This window comes from Seriola lalandi, unplaced genomic scaffold, assembly GCF_002814215.2.
Source record: "Seriola lalandi dorsalis isolate HSWRI2012SDOR001 ecotype SW California unplaced genomic scaffold, Sedor1 jcf7180002054933, whole genome shotgun sequence".
Taxonomy (NCBI): Eukaryota; Metazoa; Chordata; class Actinopteri; order Carangiformes; family Carangidae; genus Seriola; species Seriola lalandi.
The window spans coordinates 4,925,488-4,952,665 of NW_019525485.1; positions in this window are offsets into that span (position 1 = coordinate 4,925,488).

The window sequence follows — 27,178 nt, forward strand, 5'->3', positions numbered from 1 at the left end:
CCACACACACACACACACACACACACACACACACACACACACACACCTCCCGCACCCCATGTCACTTCTTTCCAGAACAGACTGAGTTTATTTGCTCCAAATATGAGCCACAAGAGAGACCTGCAAACTGTCTGATGCCTTTGTCCCAAGTTCTATGCTTTAATGTTTCTATTTTTTTTTTTTTTTTTAAAGCAAGATATTTTGCTTTTGCAAAACTGCATTACAATTAATATCAATATAAAGTATGACAGAAAATGAACATGTTTCCTTCCCATTTAGACAGTAACAAATATCTTCTTACTGAACTGAGCTTGTGGCAACTGAAGCAGGATTACGGTATCAACGGTTATGTCTAAGCAATTTAAACCACTTAGTTAAGGTGAGACAAAAAGGTCATGGAAGCTACAGTCAAAGCTCTGAATGTGTCAGGCAGCTAAAATAACCTCATTTAGGAAAAGAACTGGTTATAATGAAAAAGTCACGGCTGACTTCCCGTATGAACCCAGATCTCAATGTATGAGGTCAAATACCATCAATTGTGCTTTTAATGGCACAATATGAATTTAACACTTTTTCTTCTACTACCGCCACGACTACATCCTGCATTAGAACTAAATGCTGACAGTAACCTATGCAGCTAACATAAAATGTGTTGCATACTGCACCAGGGTCTATATAATAGCCAAACCAAAGCGGTTAAGTTGCAGGTTTGACAATCGAAACAATGTCATGTTTGTCGATGACTCCTTTCAAATGCGCATACTCATCAGACCGATTGTTTATTTAAAAATCTTGACGATAGTTGCATTAAGGTTTGGCAACTTAAACAAGAGTTAGCCACATATCTTAGTCACAGTTAAAAACATTAGTTGCAAGGCTAGGGTGCGACACAAAGGCTATGTTATTTTCTTTACTGGCAGTAAGCAATGGCTTTGCACATAAATCATTACCTACAGAATCATCCAATATGTATGTAATTCCTGGGATACAGGACTGTTATTCTGTAGTTTGCCAGGCCCAAAGATAGACTGAACTGATGCACCGCTGCTCTCTGTGGAGATGAGAGCAGCACATCTGTTCCCTGCAGTTAGAGAAAAGCTGCACTGTGGCAGCGTTTCTCTTAAAAAAGCAGCAAGTGCTTAGAAGAGTCCTTCCACTGGAGAGTGTATGCAGCAGTGTACAGTGGACTCTGTAAGTACAGCTGAGTCTTTGAGTTTCTCCTATTGGCCTGCAGGCTTGGTTGTAATTTTGTGGTCTTTTTTTGAAAACTTTTGTGGTCTTTTGCCTTCTTTGAGAAGAGAGGTAAAGCTACACCACAAAAAAGAGAGTCTTTTGTGGCCTGGGGCGTGGTTTTGGCAGAAACTATTCAGCATGGGAACACAATTTTGTATACCAGCAAACAATCTGCCCGAGTCAACGACACAGTTTCACAGCCTCAAAATACCCAATGTTATTAACAGCAACATTACTCCTGCTATTACTGGAAATAATAATAATAATCTACCATGTTGAGTCATTGTGATCGGTGATTACGGCACAACAAAACAAAACAGGAAAAAGGGAAAGTAAGCAGAAAATTCTGTGAATGAAGGTGTTCACAGAGTACAGATTTAAAGAAGAATAATGTATGGTAAACTGGGTGTCCTGCGCTGATATATTAGTAAAATGAGAAGGATGTTAAAAGTCAGTTTTGGAACAGACAGGGAGCAAAGGCAGTGACTTAGATTTGTGTTACGTGATGCTGCTTATGCATTCTTACCAGCACGGTGCAAGTGTCAAAGCCAGCTTTTCTGAGTCAGAGCCAAATGGGATGGAGCCGGGAAAAGCTGTGTCATTTCTTCTTCTTCTTCTTATATCCCCCTGTGTGGCAGCAGATGGGGCTCACTTGCCTGGTAACATAGACAGAGATGCAGAACTGCTGAAGAACCTGTGGATAACCCTGGTAACCAAAGCCCCGGAGAGCCCAGTGAGACTTCCTGGAGTTCACTTTCTCCCTTAATGAGGTGGAAGCCTCATTTTAAAGTGCTTGAATTATGGTTTCAGGCCCAATTGCTACCTTCATGTTAAAGTCAGTACCCTCAGAGCAAAGAAATACCATATTCCCTCCATTATTAATCTTAGTTTTGATAACATTTGCTTCAATTTGTTCATCTCTTCGCTGCCTGGAGATGGTGGAATGTTTTCATGCTTAGAGAGTAAATCCTTCAACACGTGAACCCAGGGTCAAGCCCAACATGTTGGCAGGGATCCAGTCTGCTTTACTGTCCTTTAGAAAGAAGCCCTATTAGCTCCTGGGGTGTTTTTCTGTAGCTGATCCAGTGCTCTGACCTTCCTGCAGAGAGCGGTTGAGCGAAAAACAGAATTTCTCAGCAGGGAACACAAAAGCATGTAATTCATTTATTAATCCTTCTCGCTTCCAATTAAGAATCTGTGTGTACGACTGATATGTAGGTTAAATATGTGTATATCGGTGATTTTATGAAAACAGCCTATCCTTGTATTTGCATAGCTAGACTTAAAGCAAGCAGGAAAATGTAATAATGGCATGACCTTTGCCTTTTTTTTTCTAACTGTATCTTTTTCTATTGAGTTGTGTAAAACAACAGAGATGGAAGGTGCAGGAACAGCTCATGCAGTACATAGAAAAAATAAAGAAGACAAGTAAGGATGGTTTCAAGGTTTGAGAAAGAAACCCTTGAAGGACAGAGCCACACAACTCACAACTCAGGTGACACACACAGTAGTTATAACAAAAGAGGCCCCGAGTATCTCAAGAACCACTTTCATAGCGTTGGGGGAACTCTGCCCACCAGACCAGCCCTAGTGTTGGTAGTGTCATGTTGATGAAATCTAGACACTAAAATATGGAAATAACGTATATACCACAAGGGCGTGAGGTCAGGACAAACAGATGGTTCACAGTGTGATCTGGAGCCAGCTGCAGCATAAAAATCTGCCGCCCGCCTTCATCCTCTCAAAGCTAAATCAACTCAGCCTCTCCAGCATGTAACTTGATGTTTAATGTGAGTCTTTGGGGTTGACTTACCCCTTAAAAAAGACAGCCATCAATAACCTCCACCCTCCAGGCTGCGTGATTGCAGTGACTTTGCAACAAACGACACGTCACTGCCCTTGATTTAATTAACTTCCATCTTTATTGGCTTAATTGTTTGTGACAAGACGTTCGCCAAAACATGGACTTGGAGGGTGACTGGGTAAATGATATGGCGATGGGTAATTAATGTGTTTCTTAATTGGACTGGAAGCTGGTGGGTTATGTGTGGATCAGTGGTGATCACTTAAATTCAACATAGTCCTCCTTGATTGAATGGATGGAAGGATTTCTGTGCGTTGTCTCTTATAAAAAGACCACTTTTCCATGGAGCTCCTGTGTATTTTTAATTGGATGAGATGTTGCGTTTTGGTTTTCAAATTTTCATTTTATTTTCAGATGTGATCGGCTGACCCACCTGAGGATCTCTGATGTGTTGTATGCTCGAAGGCAGTCCACTGAGCTCCTGCAACTGGCTTGTTTGTGATAACCCGAGAGGACTGTGAGCACTAACGAGATACAGCTACTTAAGTCTATAGTGTTTTTGCCTTTTGTTTAACTAAAGCCCCTTTTCACATCAAGAGGGCTTTGACACATTTAAATATTAAATAGCGCATTTGTCCTCATTGAATGTGACTATTTAAAAAAGGTCCCCAAATCAATTCAAAATAATTCTCTAAGAACTAAATCCATTTTATTATGAAAACTGCGGGAAGGCATTCATCAAATATGTAGTCCGTCTGAGTGCTATTCAAATGATTGGCTTGGTGTTTAGTCAGGAGAAAGTGATTCTAATTTAAACTGTCTGGCATGTTCTCTGCTTCTCAGAGCAAACACTGTTTGAGCAGTGGCATTTGGGTCTTAAAGAGAAAGTCCAACTAATCAAGCATACACAGAAAAAGCGTTCAGTGAGGAGGATTCTGGATCTTTTAGTCAACATTTGAGGAAAACAAACGATGAAATGCAACCAAAAGCTGCGTCGATCCTACTGTCTAATTTCTATTATTGTCAAGAGGGGCACACTTTAACAGACAATATTGTTATATGTCGAGTAAAGCTTCAAGCTACTAGTTCGCCTGCACATTAGTTATCATCAGAGAATTCATAAAACATCTAGAAGTTAATGTCAGGATTTGCTGTAATTCCTTCATTTTCCAATCAAGCTGGGGAGAAATCCGTCATATACTCTAAGAGGAAGATGTAGCCAGAAGCCATGGTGCAATTTGAGGACGGGAAAGAGCTCTCATCCCTTTTTTCTGTCTGGGAAAACAGGCTTACTGCTCCATTCCTGTTATTTTAGACCGTGTTGTTTAAAGATGAAATGCAACCTGATGAATTGCAAAATGTTCAAATGTCTTCCATCCATCCATCAAAAAAAAAAAAACATGAAAGATTTGATCTCACACAAAAGTTAAAAAAAAGCAAGTGATTCATTTCTTCTCCGCAGTGGTTAATTCTGTTGGATGAGGAGACAACCTGTGTTAGTACATTCCATCAGCTGTGGTTAGCAAGCTAATTTTGTGCTCTGACTCAAACTCTGTGAGTTGGACTACAATGTCATTTCCAGCTGACATTTTAATGTTTCTAGGTGATTCATTCTTCATCAGGAATCCTGCAGAGTGATCTTAAATATGCAATTATTGGCTACATACTAATCCTAAAAACTGAGGCTTAAGATAAAAAGGAAAAAAAGGTAATCCTGTAGATAAGGGCAGCATTGTTCTTCGATAGCAGGTTAAAGCTTGTTCGGAGTATTATGGTATACTATTATAAATAAAATGTAATTAAAATGTTATTTTCTAATAACAAAGCCCTGTCTGAATGCTTACCAGAGACAAACAAGGACGGGCAGGCAATATAGATGCATTACTTTCCATAATTGCAACCATCATGTTTCAAAAACTTTAACTACAAGCACTAACTGATGAAATGTAACTAAACTCCCTCAAGCAGCATGGTGGCCCCTCACGGTGGATGCTCTAGTCCTGCCCCACAAAATGACTTCTTGGCTTTGGGGGTGACACTGATTTACATACGACAGCGTGATCACGAGAAGGTTGAATCTTCCTTTAACCTGCAGGGTGGCCCGTCTCAGCGCTGGCAGGACAATCACAAGATGCTGAGTTACACGACCTCAAGATTGTGATCTTGTCAGACAACATAGCAGCGCATTTAATCCAGTGTCAGAGGGGAAATTTATCACTGCACTGGGCTGATGATCAGTGGATTGGAAGATCAGACATCTGGGCTTTGTCAGATTCTGACAGAGTTATCCCTGATCCTATTGATGTTCCCTCACTGTAATACAACAGGTGATTTTAGCCCCGCAACAAAACCAGCTAATCCCTACAGCTAAAGTATTGTGTTGAGATTTGGTCCTGGCTTCTATGAATAGGTACTGTCAAGTCTTTTAATATGACACTCGTTTCTTGCTCCTTAGAAGTAATAAGGCAATAGACAGGACTTAAGGATAACAAGGCTGACCAGCAGTAGAAAGCTGAGATAACGAGGCCTCTGACAGACAGCGAAGGTAGGAAGCAGCTGGAAACTCAGAGCTCCCCTCTCATTACCAGTTTCTCACCTACCAACTCCAAAGCTAACCGTGTTTGCTCGATGTGGAGAATATGCTGGTGTGCAAGCTGTGACATATCCTCAACAATGAGCCGGAGATGCCAGGAGCTTGTTTTGCCAATTTGATGACAGGCTCGGATTAAGTCGATGTGACAGCAGAACTTTGTTTGGATCAAATGCTACGGACATATAATGTGGTTGTTTTTACTGAATTTAGTGCCGCGACTGTATATCACACACGCCATGATCACAGCTAGTGGAGAAAGCAATGAGCAGCTGATTTATATACTTTATATTCTGCACCATTTCTGCCAATAACTCACATTTTTTTAGTTGACTGAAATATTTTGCTCAACACTGTGGACACATTTTTACTGTGTGGGCGAAGACCAAGATAAACAACTTTTGGGTGGCAAATTTCTCCCATATCCATTCCTGTAAAATTAGTTTTCTAACTTTTAAGGTTCTTAAATGCACTTATTCATCTCAGTATGAATGACAGCTGAGTTAAGGCTCCAGTTTAAAAGCAAATAAAGGTAACTGGTGGTATCTTGATATTTTTTTTTATTGGCTACAAATTCAGAGAAAAGACAAAAAGCAACAGTAGTCCCTCGTTATTTATTATTAATATTAAGATAATCCTGTTTATCATGTCATGAAATCTGCACAGGCTTTTTGTATTTTCAATGGATTTTTATGTGAGTATATTTAGGGATTAGTGTGTTTCTGTTTGTATGTCATATCTTTTTTTTTGTTGTTTTAAAATAGTAGACATTTTTCATGTAGAAACAAATCATTTTCACAGGATTAATTGTCGATAAGGAAAATATAGATTATCTTCAGATTTTCTTTAGAAGTTGTTACGCAAAGGATCCAAGTTGTTGTTTGAATTTCCATCCATCCACTCTATACATCGACTCTACCCACTTACTGTGTGAAGTGGCAGAGCTAACACCACTGCCGCCTCTCCATTACATATTTTATATTCTAGACAAGGGTCAATTATCTGCCTTTTTTGTCAACACCAAACAGTTTTAAGGCTGTTTACATTACACAGGCTGCCAACACTCACACACATAATGTTCAGAGTGTCTGAGTGTGTTTGTGTGTGTGTGTGTGTGTGTGTGTGTGTGTGTGTGTGTGTGTGTGTGTGTGTGTGAGAGAGAAATGCATGTGCTGTTGTAACTTCCCAAAAGTCTTCTGGTCCATTGCCACTCAAATGAGCCAATCATCCTCCGCACAAACAGAGAGGGTTAATAGGATGTTCACCTTGGGGATGCCAAACTGAGAAAAAGCCCCCTGGGAAAAAGCAATAAGCGCTCCCACCTTCCGTTGATTCCCAGCACAGGGTGCACGACTCATGACGACAGCAGACATTAAACAGTTTCTTACATTTGTTCTGCTGAGCAATTTATGCACTTATTAGACTTTCTCACTAATGAACTCCAGACAAATCAAGATTTCTGTTTCAGTGCCTCGCATGAAAAAGATGAGCAAGAATGGAAACATGTTGGTGTGTTTTGGTTTGTGCTTTGAATTACTGAGCAATGGTTAGTCTTGATATCAGGTTCATTCCAGTGGAACATTCATGAATTATTCATTTCCAACTTCTCTTCTATCTGCAATCTGGATTTCCATGTACAGGCTGTGCTGAGTGAATGAGTTTGTCCGTTTCATCAATAATGTCTGTAAAAAGATGTAAAAAGCTATAAAGGCCCACCTACTCATTACACTCCCCCCTTTTGAACAGACCGAACTCCTTTGAAATCCAGCTCACCACATGTCATGACTATGTTGATTTGTCAGGTTTGGTTAATTGGCCACATAGCTGTGCCAAATATAAATAGACATCCAGAGCTGAAAACACTTCCAATAAAGACAGCAGTTGGCCTCTGCAGTTTTTACTGGGAGCTGGTGTAACAGCACTGGACATCTAATTAAACAACAGATAAGGTGAGAAACCAAAAAGAGTTAAGCTAAAGGTGATGTAAAAATAAATGAGTACAGTAAGAAGGAAACTGACAGTATCACCAGTAGAGAATAACATTAGCCCCCGTTGGAAGTACAACACACTAATTAGTCTAAACATACACATAAAGCCAACAAGAGAGAAAACAGTAATACATGTTAAATACACAGAGACGAACTGTACTAAACAGTTACTGTTGTATTAGCCTCAGAAAGCTTGTAAACCTTCAGTTGGTGTCAGAATAGATTCAGTATATTCAGCTACAGATAGATAACGCATTAGCACTGCAGTGTCCAGGTGTAAACACTTTAATATGTAATCTCGCCACGCTGTTCTCGTGAAATATAATGAGTTCTTCATCGCCCCGACGGTATGGATCTGTCCAGTGAAATTTATGGAAATATATTCGTTTTTTTTTTTTTTTAAACGATCCTTTGGAGACATCTTGTCGGACAAACTAAAATGCACAAAGTGATACAGTGTCCTCCTCGAGCTGCAGTAATGAATGCTGTTTGAGATCTTTATGTTTTTGGTCTAACAAGCAATTACTCTCACTTTCACCGCTACGTCGCTGTGTACGTTAACTTTTTCATGTTCGGCAGCTTATCTATCTGACCACACCACCTGCTTTGCTTTTTTTTTTCTTTTGTTTCCTGATACATTCATGAAAAGAAATGAAATTGTGGTGCCACTGTGCCAGGACGCGGGCGTTCATTTGTTCCAGTCATTATCTGATATATAGAACGCCATGGCGATACAATGCCATAGGTAATGGAGTTAATTAGCTTTCTTTAGCAGGCAGGCTGGAAGTGTTTATCTCAGTGAGAAATCTGTGACATTTGTCCCTGTAATACACAACTACAGTACACACAGCCAATAATTACTATGATTGCTGCAAAGGCCAAATGAGTGTCAGACACATAATTTGTAGGTATGTATGTAATTTCTTTAGAGTGACTATTTTTGGTACAATTAATCTCATTCCATCAATCTGAAAATTGAATCAATATAGCTCATTATTCTGTGTTTACTCTTGTCCTCAATCTTATAACCTTTTCTTTGACTGTATGGAAGAATAGCGGCAGCGAATTTAGTAACTTTACGTGAGATTTCATAAGCGTGGGGCTGACGCGTTGACAAGGAACGTAAGATTAACTCTTTAGTTCCGTTAAATTGGTTTCATTAGCCTTTAAATCTTGGTGTCCTGGGAGACGCTGGTAGCAAGGAGCATGGAGAGAAAAACAAGCATGCTTATCTTTTCATCGAGCGAGAGAGAGAGAGAGAGAGAGAGAGAAAAGAGGCAGACAGAACGTGTGAGAGAGACAGAGAGAGATTGATTGTCTTATCCCCGACAGGAGAGCAGATTCTTGCAACAATAGTGTGAGTAAATCAAAAAAAAAAAAAACCTCTCAGAGTGTCCTTGCTTTCTTCTGTATTGGACTGTAAATTATCACCACAATGAAATAGATGTGTGAATACTACTGGCTTAAATAAAGGGGCCAATCAACATTCAAAAGATAGTTTTTGTACTTACTAATGATTGTATAATCAATCTATAATACAATAAATTGACCTTTTATAAAAAAAAACTTTCTTAATCATAATATGTGAACAAAGTAACAGGTAAATCATTTCTGGCAATTCTGCAATTCTTGATTCTAATTGGTTGAAAGGTTTGTTTCATGTTCTAAATGAATGTATGAAACTGTAGGTAAAGGCTTCATTATGTAGTTGATTCATCTATATTAACCGTAACTGTAACTTATTGTAATTGTATTCTATCTGTGCAGGTTAAGAGATGAATTTAAAAATCTGAACAGACTGTTCAGATGCATTGGGAAATGGTCAGCAGAGTCATTTGTGGAAAATGGGCTAAAATATCCAGAAATATCAACATGAGCCTAACTTACAAAACGTCTCCGCAGAGCAATATCAGCATGTAAATGAAGCAGCGTGTGTCATCCACCAACTGCCATGGCCACGATCTACAGTCCTATGGTAACCTTCTGCTTCGCGCCAACAAATAAAACAAACAGCGCAACAACTCAACTGTCAGATCTGGAACAGCATCTGCTCCGCTTTCTGTCATCTAGACAGAACTGGAGATAATGTTAATGTTGCTTGAAATTAATTACATCAATAAAATGTAATCAGACATAACTTATCACAAATGTCTTTTCTGTGAAATGGAAGAGGGATTTTTGTTTGCTGATTTCTTTAATATCATGTAAATGTTCTGCATGTTAATTGGTTAAAGAAACACATTTGAGCCTGTCACAACCAACAGGTGCCGATTTGTTAACATGAGTCACTGACAGCCAGCCTCTGACAGTCTGAGATGACATAGATCACAGAGCTACAGTATGTCTCATCACTAATGTGTGATCTGAAGTGGCCATAAGGCACATCACCTATGAATGAGATTAAATTGCTTTTTTATGAGCAGGAAGGGAAGAAATACGTGCACAAAGGCAGTCTTTCCTTCAGTGCCATTAATATCATAGATGTGCCCTTCAGTGACTTGCAGCTGCAGCAAGGCTGAAGAAACACTGAACAAGGCAAGATCATCAAATCCTGCACAACATGGCTACATCTGGATATATCCTCCATCTAGAATATCCAAAGGTGGCATTTCCTCTCTTCCTCCATTGTACGTTTCTCTGTTTACATGCAAAAATACTGACATTCTGGCTGAGTCTTCATTCACAAGTGTCTGAGGCTAGTCTACAATTTACATTTAAATGAAACTCTGCTTATATCATGCACGGGCAAAATGCATTTCTTTATAATCCTTCAAAACTGCGTTTTATGAATTAATCTGCAGTTATCATACTTTTCAGTAAAATCCTCCATTAAATAAGACATCAAAGTCTTTGATGTACCATGTGCTGTAATAGGATTGGATTTAACCATTTCAAAAAATAATTGTTTTTACTGCCATCGTTCTCTATAAAAACATGATACTAAATTAGAAGTGATAGATTTAAAGAAAAGGTTTAGAAACGTAAAATCTGTGAAGGTGATTTCTGGCTTCTAGTAGACAGTGAATGAACTGCACCAATGAACTAAACTATTGCTGAGAACTAATGTGCATTTTATTTTGGTTTTATCAAAACTGTTGCAACATCAGTCCTTTTTTTTTTTTTGCTCCAAATTAATTGTGACCATGTAGAAAATGAGCTTGACTGCCATTAGTACAACTTCAGCCACCATTGTCACCCCGCCTCTAACACTAGCACATACTGAAGCCATGGAGTGCTTGTATGAAGGCGTGATAATATCTGTCATCATTCATTTCTGTCTGACCTACCACTGGTAGCGTCCAGCCTCTGAGAGTTTTATGTGGTGCTGCTAAAAGGGTGACCTCTGTTAGAGACAGAGGTTTGAGATTTACTTGAAGGTGCAGTGAACGGTCACATTCAGGCGGTGAAGGACAATCGGAAAAGACAAGAAAGGAATGGTATATCATCGGTAGATAAGAAATGCTGGACCGGTTGAATGGCTCCCACATTTCGTAGAAAGTAAAATATCTAACTGTTTCAAGTTGAATTGCCTTTGACACTTCTTAAACAAAGCAAGAAATGCATGATAGTTCACACCTTAGCTACTTGTGACATTTCAGATTGAAGTAAATTCACCTCAACAACTAGTAGATGATATTTCCTACACACATTCATGGCCCCCAGAGGATGAATCCACTGAAATATCTCTTCACCTTCACCATGAATCCTAATGACATTTCCACTAGTGCCATGAGGTCCACGTACACTTGAGTGAAATGTCTCAACTACTATTGGATGGACTCCCATCTAACGTCATACGGACATTCAGGTCTGCCTCAGGATGAATCGTAATCACTTTGGTTATCTAGCCGTACTCATCAAGTCAAATGTTTACTTTGTCTAATACTTTATTAGTTTATGACCAAATACCTTCAAAAATAAAAAATAAAAAACTTCCCCATCAGCCTCAGATGAACTAAGTGCTAGCACAAGTGCATCTTAGAGCATGGTGACATTTTTGCCACCCAGTCTCCTCTCTGCTACGAGCACATCAAAAACACACTTAAACACTTTGTCGAGCTGTAAAATGTTTGCTGCCACATGACAAACAGTAAAGGGAATCCCATTGTCAGAATCTGAGCACAAATGTGTCAGCGCCATATATATTGAAGCTAATCAAACACAACATGCCTTCTTCTAGAGGTTAAAACAAACAGCCTGTTTTCAGTTGGAGATGCAGCCTTGTTCAACAACATTTTTCCCCATATACGACTTTGGATAAACTAAACTGAACAAGTATTTTCACCTTCAGCATGTTTGAAGCAATCCACCACATTCCTCTTTGCACCAATTAGTTCAGCCCGAAAAGCCCTCTCATCTCCACCTTCCTGTGCTTATTGTGCTAAACTTTTCAAAAAGGCACAATACGTAGAGAGAAGACTGGGTGCAAATTACTGGTAGCCTTGAGGGGAAACTGGTGTAAATTAACTGCACTTGCAGCATTATTTAGAATTGAATTAGGTACAAATACTTGAAAATTGCTTTTTCATTGTCATCTCATGGCTTTTAATTGGCAAACACAGAACTGGAAACGGTTTGATTCTCCAGAGGAGATCTGATGAGCTCTACGTGTTGCACATTCAGTCCTGCTGTATGCTTGATGGTAATAAAAAATATGTTTTATTGGAAAATCTATCTCGTCTTCTACCATCATACAGTTTCAATAAATAGAAACAAAGGATGTGGAAAAGTTTCGTTTTTATTTTTCCAATGTTGTTAGCCTTCTACAACATTTGTCCTCATTTTAAAACATAGTGTGCTTTATTTTCATGGCAATGTTTTCCACAATTTTTGACTGCAGCACCAAAACCATTTCTGTGTCATTACAAACTGAGGTAAGCACAAATGCTCCTGTTCCTTGAACCGTGGTGTTTTTGGATTTGTAAAGGAAGAAAAGCGCTAACAAAAGTAGCTATTCTGCAAATTCAAAGCATTTCCCGTGATACCGCCACCGCCATTAAGTGTAATTCCTTCATTTCTGAAGGATTACTGAGGAGGAGGATTATAGCTGTATTCACCACAGAATGTGTGCAAAAACACACTGTTACAACATTATCCATGTCTGTGATGACATGGTATATGTACATGCACCATGTTTACTTAAGAGAATTATATTCTTCTTGCACTGCATTGCATTTTGGGTCACACATTACAATGCTGTTGCACGAATTATCTTTAACGCATGAACAAACATACATATCAACCTCCTACGTCTTATATTAGTAACTACTAGTTATGTTTGCTATCATGGACCAGTTGCCTATTACAGTGAGATCTTGTATTGATATTGCACTACCAATCATTCTGGATACATACACCAGACATCTGCACATGATTTACCGTATATGTTTCTTGTTTGTTTATTGGTTTGTTTAATGTTTATTGGGTATATTGCATAAATCTTTCTTCAGAATATATAAGGCGGGAATGAACATCTCTCGTCTTTGACTGCTGGCATCCTACATTCATCTGTATGCATTACATACGAGTGACAATATACTTTATTGTGGCGTTAATGGGCCAAAGTGGGTCAGGGATAAGATGAGTCATGTCTTATCATCAGTGATGTGGAAAGAGAGCAGAGTGATTTCAGTATGTGGTTAGGAAAAAGACAATGGATTTTCCTTATATATTGACTATACGTATGCTGTATATACTGCACATCTATGCTGCAGGTCAGCATTGACTTTTCTTATTACTTAGCCAGGACCATGCTTTGAGCGCTTAAACACAGCCATAAAAATGCCATACAGTATATTCTGCAGCAAACTAATGAAATATGTTGTCAGTGAACTTTTGCAGTTAGGTTCATTAATGTTACTAGCATTCACTAATGTTTCCTCATTTGGTTGAGAAAAATGCAAACTGGAATTAGGTTTCCTTCAAAACATATCTGCTGTAACAAATTAGCAGCGTGTAAACGTAATGTTCTGTTTCAGTAGCACAGCCGCTACTTGTTCCGACAAACTCAGATTTATGGTTAGTACAAGAAAATGAGGGAGATACACATTTTAAATAACATGGTCACAGTTTGGCACAACAAAAAAAGAAAACCAGATTGGAAAAATAATAAAACTTTCAAAAAACCATTATGCTTTAAAAACAGCAGGATGTCACACATTGCCACACGTGTATTATGTAGGTTAATATCTCTAAACAATGCTCCATTTATGAGTTCCATTTATGTCGACACTTAAAACTAAAATATTTCCACAATTTCTTCTTGAGACAGTCTGAGGTTTGATGCAACTCATACGGACACTCTGTTCTGTGGTCGAACATGCGTTTGTAAAGTTCTGGACTCACTGTGCTTCTGCCCCTCCCTCTGAACTTATATCTGCCTGCTGGTAATGAACTGCGGATCCGTATGTCTGCCCTCCTTTGTCATACCAAAGGGATAGATCTGTTCTTTATCTTCCACGTTCTTGAAATAAATTACACTCCGCAAGTAAAAGACAAGCAATTCTGCTGCAGAGACTGTTTGTGTTTGTCTGGACGGTATTTTTATTTGGCAGCGGTCTTTCTGACTTCACTTGAACAGCTGGAAATCAATTTCCCCCTTTCCCCGAAAGTTAAACATGCAAAGTGTTTGTTTCTATAATTTATGTCGTGTTTGGTATAACAAACGCCTACACAAAGATAAGCAAACAGAGCTTTCCTCTGACCAAGCTTGAGCAGTTAATTTTTCTGCTGCCGTCAGATAAAACCACATATCTACAAATTGTCTGTTTTTATTAATTAAAAATGGCCCTTTCTATTTTGTGACAATCACTTTTCTCAGAATAAAGACCTCATTTATAAAATCTTTGCTTTTTGCTCGCTAAGCTCCACCCCCTTACCAACAGTTGCTACGCATGTCAGGTTGATACAGCACCTATGCAGCTTAAAAATGGGGGGGGGGGGCGGTGTTCAGTGAATAGTCAATTATGAAGCCTGACCTTGAGATACATTACCAAGAGTCTGCAGAACCTTAATTTGGACCACATGGATGCAGGATTTCGAGTGTAATCCATCAACCCAAATGCCACAACATTAATATGTGTTTTATTTCACCAATATTAAATATGTTTGGGTAAGAAAGTAGAATGTGTAATTTCAAAGAGATAACACCCGGAGGAAATAGTCTTACCCAACTCTTGTAAAACTCTCTGCTGAGTCTCATAACAGACTTCATCAGGCCAAAGCTTCGCGAGCAACTGGGGGGGGGGGCAGTTAAACGTCTCAGCAAGTTTAACATTTCCATGGAAAAATGTATTTAAAAAAAAAAGTAATCTGTCATCCTTGTGAGTCAGACACGCTGAGCTCCATGTTGGCGAGAGGGAAAATAAAACTGACACAGGTGTCAGCTTCACTCATCTTCTTCAGAATTCAATTTTACGCAGCCAATGAAATTCCTCTTTCACTGCTATTTTTAGATAGCACATATACTGTATTTACTCATTTCCTCATGCAAATGAGTCCATTAAGACAGTTATGAGGGGAAAATCCATTATGCTCATGTTACAATGGCAGAGATGCACTGTGTTGTTATTCAGGTCAAAGTTTTTGGTGGTGCTATTATGTCTGCTGCGCCACAACACACTGGAAAAGCAAGGCCCTGCTGGGCTTTCATCACTCACTCATTTGCCAAGTTATAACATTCACCATCATGCTGTTTATTTCCATATAAATAAAGCACATCCATTTAAATTGGGGTGTGAATTTAATCTAGAGGCTGGTTTATCTGCTGTATCCCCCCATTATTTGTGAAAAAAAAAATTGTAAAAATACAGCCATTGTAACCACTGCCAGCTCATTATTTTTGTTATATTTAATTTATGTTTGGCCTGTTTTTCCATGTGGACGCTGGTAAACCAGAATGTCGAAACAATAACAGCATGAATCACAACTGTTCAGGCAATAAGTTGAAGTTTATGGCAGATGCGTAAAGTGTAAGTTAGGCTGATTTAGGGCCTTATTTGTGACAACAGCAGCCAATCACATTTGCTTTTTGAATTCTTTGGTGCTGAAATTCCATCAAAATACAGGCCATGACCAAAATAACCTCATCACCAGAATAAAGACGTCTTGGGAGTGTGTATCGCCTTCTCCGGCGTCTATTTCGGCATCTCTAAAAAGAAAAGGTCAACACTAATCACAGCCAACATAATGACTTTGAGTGGTCGTTTTGGCTTTCCATCTTCATGATGAGGCAGGGAATTATGCATCAAATACTGCTCCTCCATCTCCCAAAGATGCTCAATGAACATTAAATTTGGATCAAGTCGGATTATCCGGAAGGCCGTGGCATATTTCGAACATCATATGCCGTCCAAAATGACTTGTGCCTTATTTGCTGTGACCCAAAGAAATGCATCAGGGGAAGAACGTGATTGTGCAGAGATAACAGAGGAAGCAAAACAAACAAAAAAAAAACTACACTGCTTGGAAATGTTAACACATTATATAAAAGTCCCTACAGCTCCAGGCTCAGGCACTTTGTGTTGTGCGCCTGCTGAATTTGATGATTATTTATAAAAGGCTTATATGTAAATCTACTCCATTTTAGCTGCTTTGTCTTCTCCACAACAGGTGTATCACCTCTGGCAGCTGAATTTACCATACGCTTGGGAAAGAGACAGTTATCAGACACGTAGAGCCCAGTATCACTGGCTTGCTCCATCCTCTTTCTGCTGTCAAGCACATCTGTGTGCAAGTTTGTTTTTGACTCTCTGTTGAAGTCTTTGTGAAAAAAGAAACGCTGAAAGCCACACAACATCTGTTGCATACTAATGGCTTGCCAGTGGTGGCCAGCTGCAATGTTTTCTGCACTTTATGTGTGTGCCACAGAGCTAACAAATATGAGTTAGTATTTTGATTTAGAACAGAAAAGAAATGCTTTCAAATCAGCGTGTTTCTGCAGTCCTAACGCTACTAAATTAGTTTTTATTGCTAGTATCATCAAGTGAACAAGTTGAGAAACAATTCATCCGTCAACACCCGGAACTTAATTTAAAGTTAAATAAAAACAACAATTGGGAAAACAGAAAAATAGGTGCATATATTTTTTAAGACTAAATGGCGATACTTCAAAACACAGCCTACAAATTACAGCGTAAATACTGTATGTTCTGCACATGGGGTACCGATGAAATACTTACTGGGTGCCTAGAAGACACAAGGAAGGAAGCATAAAGACTACCACAGAGACAAATTTGTGTTCAGAAGGAAGACACTGTGAGTTCTCCTTTAATTACTTTGTAGATAATAAACGCTTGAAAGGTGCAGACGGGGAGCAAACAGACTTTGCCTATATGTCATTTTATAATACATCATATGAATATGAAATATAGTAACTCTCCCTGTGCACACACATGAAAGAATGAATAGCTGGCCACATGATTGCTCATACAGTATGTTGTCCAATGAGTCAGGTGTGTGAGTCAAAGCATATGCTTCCTAATGATGTCATAGTATGAAGGACATAAAAGCTGCTCTTGGTAACAATCTAATGTCACATGGATCAAAAAGCAAAAAGCTCACCCCTTTATTCCCTTGTACTCACACTGCCAGTGTAGGTACCCAGTAAGTGTTTGATTGATACCCTGTATCTAGAGAAACAATCACATTTTCCAATGTTAAGTTCAATAAAACAATCTGAGGCCCAATGGAACTGTGCTTACAGCATTTCTCTTAGAGAGGCAGGGTGACTATAATATGAAATGCGAGACAAGAGCATATAATAGAGTAGAATAGAAGAGTCAAACAAAGTAAAAAGCACAACATAAGTCAACACACTAGATCAGCACATCAGAACAAAAGCAGTTATTCTTCAGGGTTTCCTGAAGACGGAAGGAACAAAGCGTCTCTGCAGAGGTTTTTCTGACCCATGGGCATTTTAAAGCCCTGTACGAGGAACTGGCGCGCTCTACTGAACTTTTTAACTCAAACCAGGCATTGAATCTCAGCTGGTGAAATATTTAATAAATAAACGAGCACACGATAGCGCCGCAATTAATATTTAATGTGCCGCACGAGTCCCACTCTCAGCATGCTACTGGCACAGGACAAGCATGCAGCGGGCCCACCAGCGGCCGTGAGTCATTCAAATTCAAAGAGAAGAGATTTCGCTGTATGGGTAGCTCAATCGAACAATCAGAATATTTATAGCTTTTGATGTAGATGGAAGTTTCCACCGGGTGTAATAAACTTTTAATCTGGAACTTTTAAAATGAACAATATCGTCAAATGTTTCTCTCCGCTAAGTGATACTTGTTGTGCATCTCGGCGTTTTCCTGCTACATTTTCTGAAGCATGCGATCCTGCATCACACTTTTACCTTCCACTAGCATAACAGTTTCTTTCATGCAAGATCACCAAAAGTGAATTTTGAAAGGCTGGTATGAGAAATCGTGGCTGAGGCTGAAAGCTGATTTGTTTGGATTGCCGAGTAGAGTGTGTGTTATAACAAATGTTCTTTCATTTTTTCGTTTATCATCATTCATTACATGAATCATATTAATAGTAAAAGAGCACTATAGTGTGCTGCTAATCAATTATTATGCACATCCTGCTCTTTAAAGTCTGTTTTGTTTGTGATTTATTACAATTACCCACCACTGTCGGGGCAGCAATTACAATTAAATTACCACAAGGCATTTTGTCTACGTGAGGCCTTCACCTCAATACTGAAATAATAAGCAGAATCATTTGCTAAAGAGTGCTGCAGCACTAATACATTCGGAAACAGTGCTATTTTTTCCCTTCAGTGCTGTCATGTTTTCTATTACTCATCTTCAACCTTAATACACACGGTGTCGTCTGCTACCAAAAAACAATCGGAACTCTTCAGAGGCTTTGTTGTTAATGGCTGAAACAACACTAGAGGAAAGGGCCAGTCCACACCAGCAGCCTTGTTGCAATTCTGGCAACACACTCCTCCGCCTGTCTCTCTAATGAACCTGCCGCATATTAATCCCTATCACTAATGAGGCCATTCAGAATGATAAGCTTCCCCAGCATTCGCTAATGAACACATGCTAAAGCTGCCTGGGCCTCTGCTAAGCACTCGCCGGCCTGGACCTAAATCACACAGCAGCACCTGTCTGTCACAGCAGACACCTCGCCGACTGTAATGACTGTACGTCAGCAGCGCAAACAAATTACACCTCTACAGCCTGATATGACGTGCGCGTCGCAATCCCTTGCTGTTTATTCGTGCAGCTTCAAAATAATGTTGCACAGAGATTGAGCAAAGAGATCAGGAGTTCATCTTCTAACAGGGTCAGCCAGGACTTAAAGGATCAGCTCAGCCAAATGAAAGAAAAACATATTTTAGACTAGTAAAAATCAACCACCCATTTTCAAAGACTTCTTTCTTTTTTTTTTTTTTTTTTTTTAGAAATTCATACTTTCCCCAAGATACCATTAATCCAAGAAGAAGAGAGTCCTCAGACAATCTCAGAAATCTCAGACAATTATCTCAAAACTTTTTGACTTTTTAAATATTTAACCAAGACCATCATTTTTCCCTGCAAGTATAATTTTGTATTGCAAGAGCAGATATTTGAGGAGAAATAAAACAAACAAACAACAAAATAAAATGATCTGCTTGGCAGACACATTCATTAAAAACACACTTATCTCATATTTGCTATTGCAAATACATTGAACAACAGGTGCTGTATCTGTGACTAAATACATGTTTTGCTTTAATTTAAAAGGAGTGGACATCTCACCTCATTTGTGACAACTGGACAACTGTTGCCACTTACACGCACTACATATCCAGCTGTTAACACTTTGCTGTAGTGTTATCAGTGTCATTTATGTGTGTGTGAGACACAAAGCCCAAAGGGTGTCATGATAAAGGTGTGTGCCTGCGGCCCATCTGCCTACAGCACCCCACCTTCTTACAGCCCTCTGCTGCTGGCGAGCTTTTCGTGTTTAAGTCTTCCTCTGCCAGTAAACGGCCTCACCATCACCCGGACTCCTGCCACGTCTCTCTGCAGCCCACATGGCCGGGGCAATGTTGAAGGATTTTAGAGGTGCTGTGATGTGCAGGCCCACCGAGTGTAGATATACACACCCTGGCGTCAACCAATCACTGCCCCGCTGTTTTATGGGTAAGTCAAAGAAGTAAAATGCAAAAGGTGCACCACCAAAAGTATTGTGCTGGCTGGATGTTTTACACAGGCTGTATTGGACCGGGCATCTGGCAGCCACTTTAAGTCTTTCTGGGTGTTTTTTCAACCCATGAATCAACCCTGAGGAAATCCCTCTTAGGAGAGCACATCCTCCACTGGAGTCGCAACACAAACTGCCAGTGGATGTATTCTCCAAATTGGAAGCGATGGGTATATATATATATATATATATGTAATTCTATTCTAACATTTGAATACATCTTATCACATTCCCACAACAGTCTCCACCTCGATGAATGGCCATCTGTGTTGGCGAGGGCACTTTATCAGCATGCCTAATGGGAGCCCATGAAAATCTTGCATGGTCTACTGCATCTTGGCCAAAAACTGAACCGAAAAGCACTCAGGGCACGTACTCTGAGAGGTGTCACTCCAAAACCTTGTGGCTGCTCTGCCAGATTGCAAAGGCTGGAAGAGGGACAGAAAAAGGGAGGAGAGAAAGTGCCAAAAGAGGCATGCATCAATGTCAGCCTGCAGAAGTTAGGACTCCACAGCTGTAATAAAGCATCTGCGTCACGAATGGGACTGGAATCAGAGGCGTAGATGCTGATCATCAAACACAAGTGACTACAACTACTAAAATGAATTTCATGTTCATGTGTGTAATTAATCAGCCCTCTTCAACATTTATATGTAATTTAAAAGTGAATGATCTACTTCATGGGCTTCCAATATGATCCATTCAGTACCTGCTGTACATGCAGATATTCAGGTAAAGGTGAATTTCCAGTTTCGAACCCGTCATGGCAGTGTCACAAGTCCCTCCACCCACATCTGCATCCGCCGCCGCTCATCTGCATCGGCACGTGAAGGTTGGCGTCATTAAGTCGGGCAGCCCTCTGCCCCGCCGCGCGCCGCAACCTGAACACGGCCGATCAGCACATGAGCGTTATGACATTTCCACTAACTGGAGTGGCTGTGGGCCTGTGAGGGGGGTCAGGTCATGTTGCAGCAAATGAAATAGTCAATCTCTGATATTACGCCCTCTGCCACATACAATGACTTTCTCAAAGGCTCAAATAATTCTGCGGGTCATTATTAGAAAACAGACACTGATCTCTGCGCTACAGACACCAAATGTCAGTAGATATTGTGCTCATGGGGAGTCATTTCTGGCTATGGACAACGCTCAGCATTTAAGCAGCTTTGTGAGATAACGGTGTGATTTATGTGATACCTTGACATTTCCAAGCCACGGCCCTTGGATAAAATGAGGAATTTTAACAAGGTTACTACTTTTGTGAAAGCGAAGGATAAGAGAACTTTCTTGAGCGAGTCCAAAAACAAATAAACAACTAAATTCCAAATGCCAAGGGGAAAGTGCGGCAGATAAGGGATTAAAGTTAATTTTTCATTGGGCTGATAATACTATCTTAGTATGATTTTTGTGCTGCAATGAGGAACATTTACAAGCCTCAACTAGGCTTGGTCTACTACTGGTACGTGTGCTGAATCTGAAACAGATTCCCTGCCACTTTCAGCTCGCCGTGTCCATTACCTCAAGCTTTTTCCAGACGCATTCAACTTCCCCTCTCACTCGTGTAAAGATCTTGCAAAAACATAAAGCTGGATGCACTTGCCAAATAGTCGTAGAACGCATTACGGTCCTCTTCAGTGGCAATGATTCTGCCTTTCTGAAAACACACCTACGTCCTCATATCACTATTTCAAAGTCAATCGTTGGTTTAACACGTTTTTGTGTTAATGCATCACAGAGGAGGGGGAAAGGTGTCTATGTGGAAGGAGGCCATTGGGAAGACTGATGGATAGCATTACGCCAAACGGGCCATTATGAGGGAGCTGTGGATCATAAACAAATGACATAACGATCACGAGGTGGTGTAGGAGTGGAGGGGAAGATGGGTATTCTATCTGGCTACACTAAACGCAGCATTTAACAGGTTCCACTTATGATAAATCAAGGTGCCCACTGAAGGGAGGCCAAGCCGGTCCACTCCTTGTGCTCTTAAACACCAAACACAGTCCGTCAGGGGCTGCCTTTGTCTCTCCATCTTCTTCCTTTTTTGTCTCTTTTAACTGCAAACGCACAAAAACACAACCCTGTTCCTCCACCTTCCTCTTTGTCTTTGTAGCAGCAGTTAAAAAGCAGCGGAGCGGCTCGGTCATTCGAGGGGCTCCGTGATCTATGTTGATGACACTGACTTGCAAGCACCTACAGTCCCGCAAACTCCATTTGGAGTGACCTTAGTCATAACCCGGTCTCACACCGCTGGCTCCAATAGATACCATCATCTATCATGAAGGATCTTCAAATTGGCCTCCTGACAGTGACTTCCACATCACAAATTAGTAAATCAACAACTACATACGGAAATATACAAATAGCTGTAATTATCTGCAGAGAGGGAGGTATTATTAATCATAATAATGGGTTGTGCCAAGGTAGTGGAGTTGTGAAGCAGGACCGTCCCATTTTCTAAAGGTTTAGGATCACCTGTCCTTTAGCAGGACGCCACGTCCACACAGCATGTTCAGTCACACCCTATCTTAAATATCTCTACAGGAAAGTCATGGCTGTTTATTAGCCTACATAACCAGCACACTGAAATACCATTATTCTGGTCTGGGATAAAATTCAGCAGTTTCAACTTTGCACATAATCTGCACCGTCTTCAGGTTTGCAGGTACAAGCATCAAAATTCAGAGCCTGTGGGTTCATCGCTTGATAAGTAGTTTTTGTTTATGAGTCTCTCTTTTGCGGACCACCACCACATCATTATGTGTGTATGCTGTCACTTCACTGTAAACAAATGAAACATATTTATATGGGGGATGTGCACCAAGTAGGCACAATAAAAGTTTTAATACTGGACACAATTCTCCAATGTGGGGCCTAAAGAAGTAAGAAAGTCATGGATCTATGGTGCATATTCACAAGTTTGCCATAAATCAAATTATCTCAAATTAAAGTAGACTTGGATCTGCTGCCTTCTCTGCCCAATTGGGAATCCATTCTTGATTTAAAGTATCAGTTAAGTGCACAAATGTAACATAAGTGGCATAAATTAATCAAATTGTAGACATTTTGCACTCCACTTGTACCTTATTTATCACCCAATTCGGTGTTAATTGTGCTATACCTCCTTAAGTACTATTTGTGCTTCAAAGTTAGACTAGATGATAATTACAGAAGAAATATGGGTTTATTTCAACTGTAAGTTTTGAACATTTTTGCATGACCTCATGACATATCAGTGCCAGTTTTCATCTTTCCATAAAGAAAACTTCTTGGTTTTATTGTGAAATTGTATCAAGACAGAGTGAAAGCCCACACTCCTTGGTGAACTGTAAGTCAAATTGTCGTTGCTTTTTAATCTACAGCTCACTGGCCAGCCCAGCCCTCGAGTGTGTGTCAATCAAACCTACACCCAGAGGAGAACATAAATCCAAAACCAGCGTGTGATAGCACGGCACTTCCTATGAGCAAATTCAACTGAAACCAAATGAGTTCAATTAATACTCTGTGTAATCTAATTAGAGTCATCAACATTCAAGTCATGTATGAGCTTCTAAAATAAGTCACAGTTGCCATTCAAGCCATTTTGAAGTTGCTCAGAGGTTTCCCTGGGGGTCTTTCTCCAAATTCTAATCCTGAAGAGCAGCACAGGAAGTCTGAATTTATTCATTCACTCTCTTTGTGTCTTTTCACAGTCACAGCCAATCACTGCTTGTAACCTTAGCCCCTTTAGAAAAGAACTGCATGTCAGAAATATGTATTCAGCTGCCAGTAGCCTATATTGTGTGCCAGTGTTCAATATTTTTCTCCAACTTCACACCCAAAGTTTCCCCCGTTTCTCTCGAATTTTCCGTTCTTGGCAGGATGGTGAAGTCCACTGACACCTGAACTAATTAAACTGTCCCAGCTATTCAGTAGCAGGAAAACTGTGAAATGCATTTTAAAAGCAGAACTAATTTATTATAACATCATTATACAGCTAAATTACTTAATAAATGTATAACCGGTATATGCTGCTGCTGTCACATAAGCCGCGGCTGAATCAACTGTCAAGTCAAATCAGCCCATCAAGCTGGCTCCTTTTAGAAAGTGTTTGATTCCGCCGAGGTGAACAGGAATCAATAGCAATGTTCTCACTCACGAAAACGCAGCCTCCACATGCCAACACTGAACATTCTCCCCCGAAGGAAAAGTGGGAAGCAACATAATGCGTATGTGTGAGAGAGAGCTCAATAAAGAAAAGCAGCAGCCGCAAATATTTTCTGCCCTTTCTTTTTTTTTTTTGTTCCTGTCACCTGACATAACAGGTCTCTGACAGGCAGTGGCTTCAGAAACAGTAGTTGTTGTTTTTTTTATTTTCATGAATGACAGAGATCAAGTGCAGGAAATTTCAACATATAACAGGAATGTGGCAAAGAATCTGCACACTACCATGAGTTATGAGGAGGATTACACAGCCTGTGAAAACGGCTGTGTAATGTTCGTTCTTGGCTTTGCGGGAACTTTGTTAAGTCTGGGAGAAACACACAACTGACATCACTGGAGTTATCTCAGCTTGGGCTTTGAGACTACAAATCTGAAGATTGCCCACCAAGATGTCTACACGGGAGATGTGGCAGCTGCTTTTCATGTTAATGGAATTTAAAAGTCAAGGCATCTCTGTTGCATCAGTTTTAACCCTGTCTGTCTCTCGCAAGTCCCACAACTTCATGGAAGTAAAATACTAAACTGGTGCCACACCCCTTTTAAAGGTTAGCTCCCCTTTTTTTTTTCAAGTCAATCTGAAAACAAACTCACATGCCCACATATGTGCACTGCAATTCATCCTGTCCATATCCAGTATCAAATATTTTACTTTTGAATACAGTTCCCCTTTTTTGAGTGTTTTCCATGCTGAGTTCGGAGGGATTGTAAAACAAAAATAACGTACTGAATTTTACAGTGGCTAATATAGAACAAGGACCTGTTAGTAAGGAGTCTCTTTACAGCCAGTATGAACATAGGGAACAATTACAGCAGCTCTGTAACTTTCAATAGACATGCAGCCGTTTTAAGACACACTTTGAAAAATGTGGACCTATAAGTTTTGATGTCTATTTGAATTTCCCAGCTGGCATTTGTATTAAAGTTGCTGAAGCCATCACCCTCCTCTCCTTGTTACTGAGAGGAAGAGGCAAAAACATTTCCTGAGTCGTGGTCAATTTTCAAATAACGTAAATGTGAAGCCGGGTGCAACTAAAATTGTGTTTAAACACCAGTTGCAATCGGGTCCCTCCCTTACACAAATAACAGCACAAATGCTTTCAGTTCACACGCGTCCGACGAACAAAGTGCCAGTGAGTCTATGCTGTGATTTGATTTCAATCTCTGCTGCATCAGATTGCCAATTACAACAAGTGTGTGATTATACTGATCGTTTTCAAAATGACCATCACTGAATGTGCTGTCAGTCTGGCACATTTAATTAAACCAATCAGAGAATAATGTTTACCTCTCAACTAGTCATCAAGCACACAGAGAGCCTCTCTTTCTTCTGGCTCTGTGCCTTTTATTGGACACATAAAACCGTGTTGTGGATAATAATTTATCTGCATACTAAGGGCATATGTAAAAATCTATCCTTTATTTTGGTATGTCTTTCTCCAAAAAGGAAAATAGTTGTTGTGGTGATTTTTTTCATGAGTGGAAAAATTCAATGATCTACTCCCTCACTAAAATCATTGTAGCAGCATCGTGGTGACAGAAAAATGTATTTCATCCCTCTGGGTTTAAATGTTTAAGAATTGTCTTGTTAATGTTTGAACTTTAACCTCAAAGTCGAATCGGCCTCAGCATCATCAACCAAAATGTGACTCAGAAAGTGTCTCAGAAAGACAAGCAGCCTTCTAAAATTCAAAATGTCAGGGACCTCTTCAATGGCTAAGTGTACAGAGGGAAACAACTGAGAGATGAAATTGTCTTCATACTAACAGCTAAAAGAAGGACCAGTGGAGGGGGGAAAAAATCAATTATCTCTGGAAGTAGAGCAGAGTGGTAGAAATCCAATAAAGGGTTGTGAAAGTTAAACACAAATTTGTCTCCTACTGTAGTTTTTCCCTCTCTCACTGGCATCGTCACCTCTGCTCTCCACTCATTACAGTAAAAAAAAAAAAAAAGGCCAGTGGGTAATGATTTCAGTTGAAAATAATAAAACAACTGTTAAATGAACAAGTAGAAAACAATCAAACTTTGTAATTTCCGGTCAGGAAATAACACTACCAATGTTTTCTTATATTACACCGTCTTTAAAGCTCATTTTAACAGCAAAACCCTGTGATGGGCCGTTGCTTTATTCCCTCAGCTGAGGACATTGGCCGAGCATTTGATTTTACAAAAGCTGGCGTTAAATCTGGGTGTGGTCCAGAAATTTAAAAGGTCCCCTGTTGTGTACACCAGATGAGAAAGCCATCCGCTCCCACAGGCTTGAAACTGAACAATGTCACTGGTTAAATGAGGTATCAAAATACATTTTGATTCATTAAGCACAACGAAAATCATGGGAGAGGGATGTCGTGGTCTGTAGGGGAGACAGAATCTCTGCTTGTTATTTGGAGTAAAAAGACGAGTAGTGATGCACTTAAAGGGAGGACATTATCAACTTGCATTGTGGGAAATTAATACAGTTTTCTTGCCAGCTGGACAAACAACCTGCCAGATTAAAAAGTTAAACATTTAAAACTGTTTAAGTAACTTCATCGTGCTGTATAAGGATTAATAAAGCCCTAACCCCTGCTGGTAGACCAAACTGACAAGTGTCCAATTTATCTCAAGGTCCAGCACTCATTGCCCACGCGGTGCAGCAGCATGTCAAGCAACTATTTCTATTAGTACACATCCAAAAAGACAATGGCACAATGACTGTATGTGGATGCTGCATTGGTTTCAGGTGTTCTGTGTGTTATTTTATTTTGTTCCTCACATGAAAGCCTATTTTAGGGTGTGTCTGTCTCTTTTCAGGGTATCTTTTAGAAAGTCAGGACTGACAATACATTCCTTCTTGCCCATTAAAACCACTGCAGGACCACAGAAGAAGCCACACAGCCCGTAGAATAGGTACAGTATGGCCAGTATGTGCCAATCAAAAGAGCGAGTCTGAAAAAAGATGCCTTTCTGTCACCAGTGTCTGGATTTTGGGGGAAAATAAGATATTTTGTTGCATGTTTTACACTGCTGTTTTGGACGTAAGTGACTCCACCAACTGTTATTAGCTTTCTAAATGCAACTAAACAAACCATTCTTCTCAAATATGCAACACAATGCACAACCCTGAGTAAGTGGTTCATTGAGGCACAGCTCCCCATGTTTAGATAGCGGCAGACATAA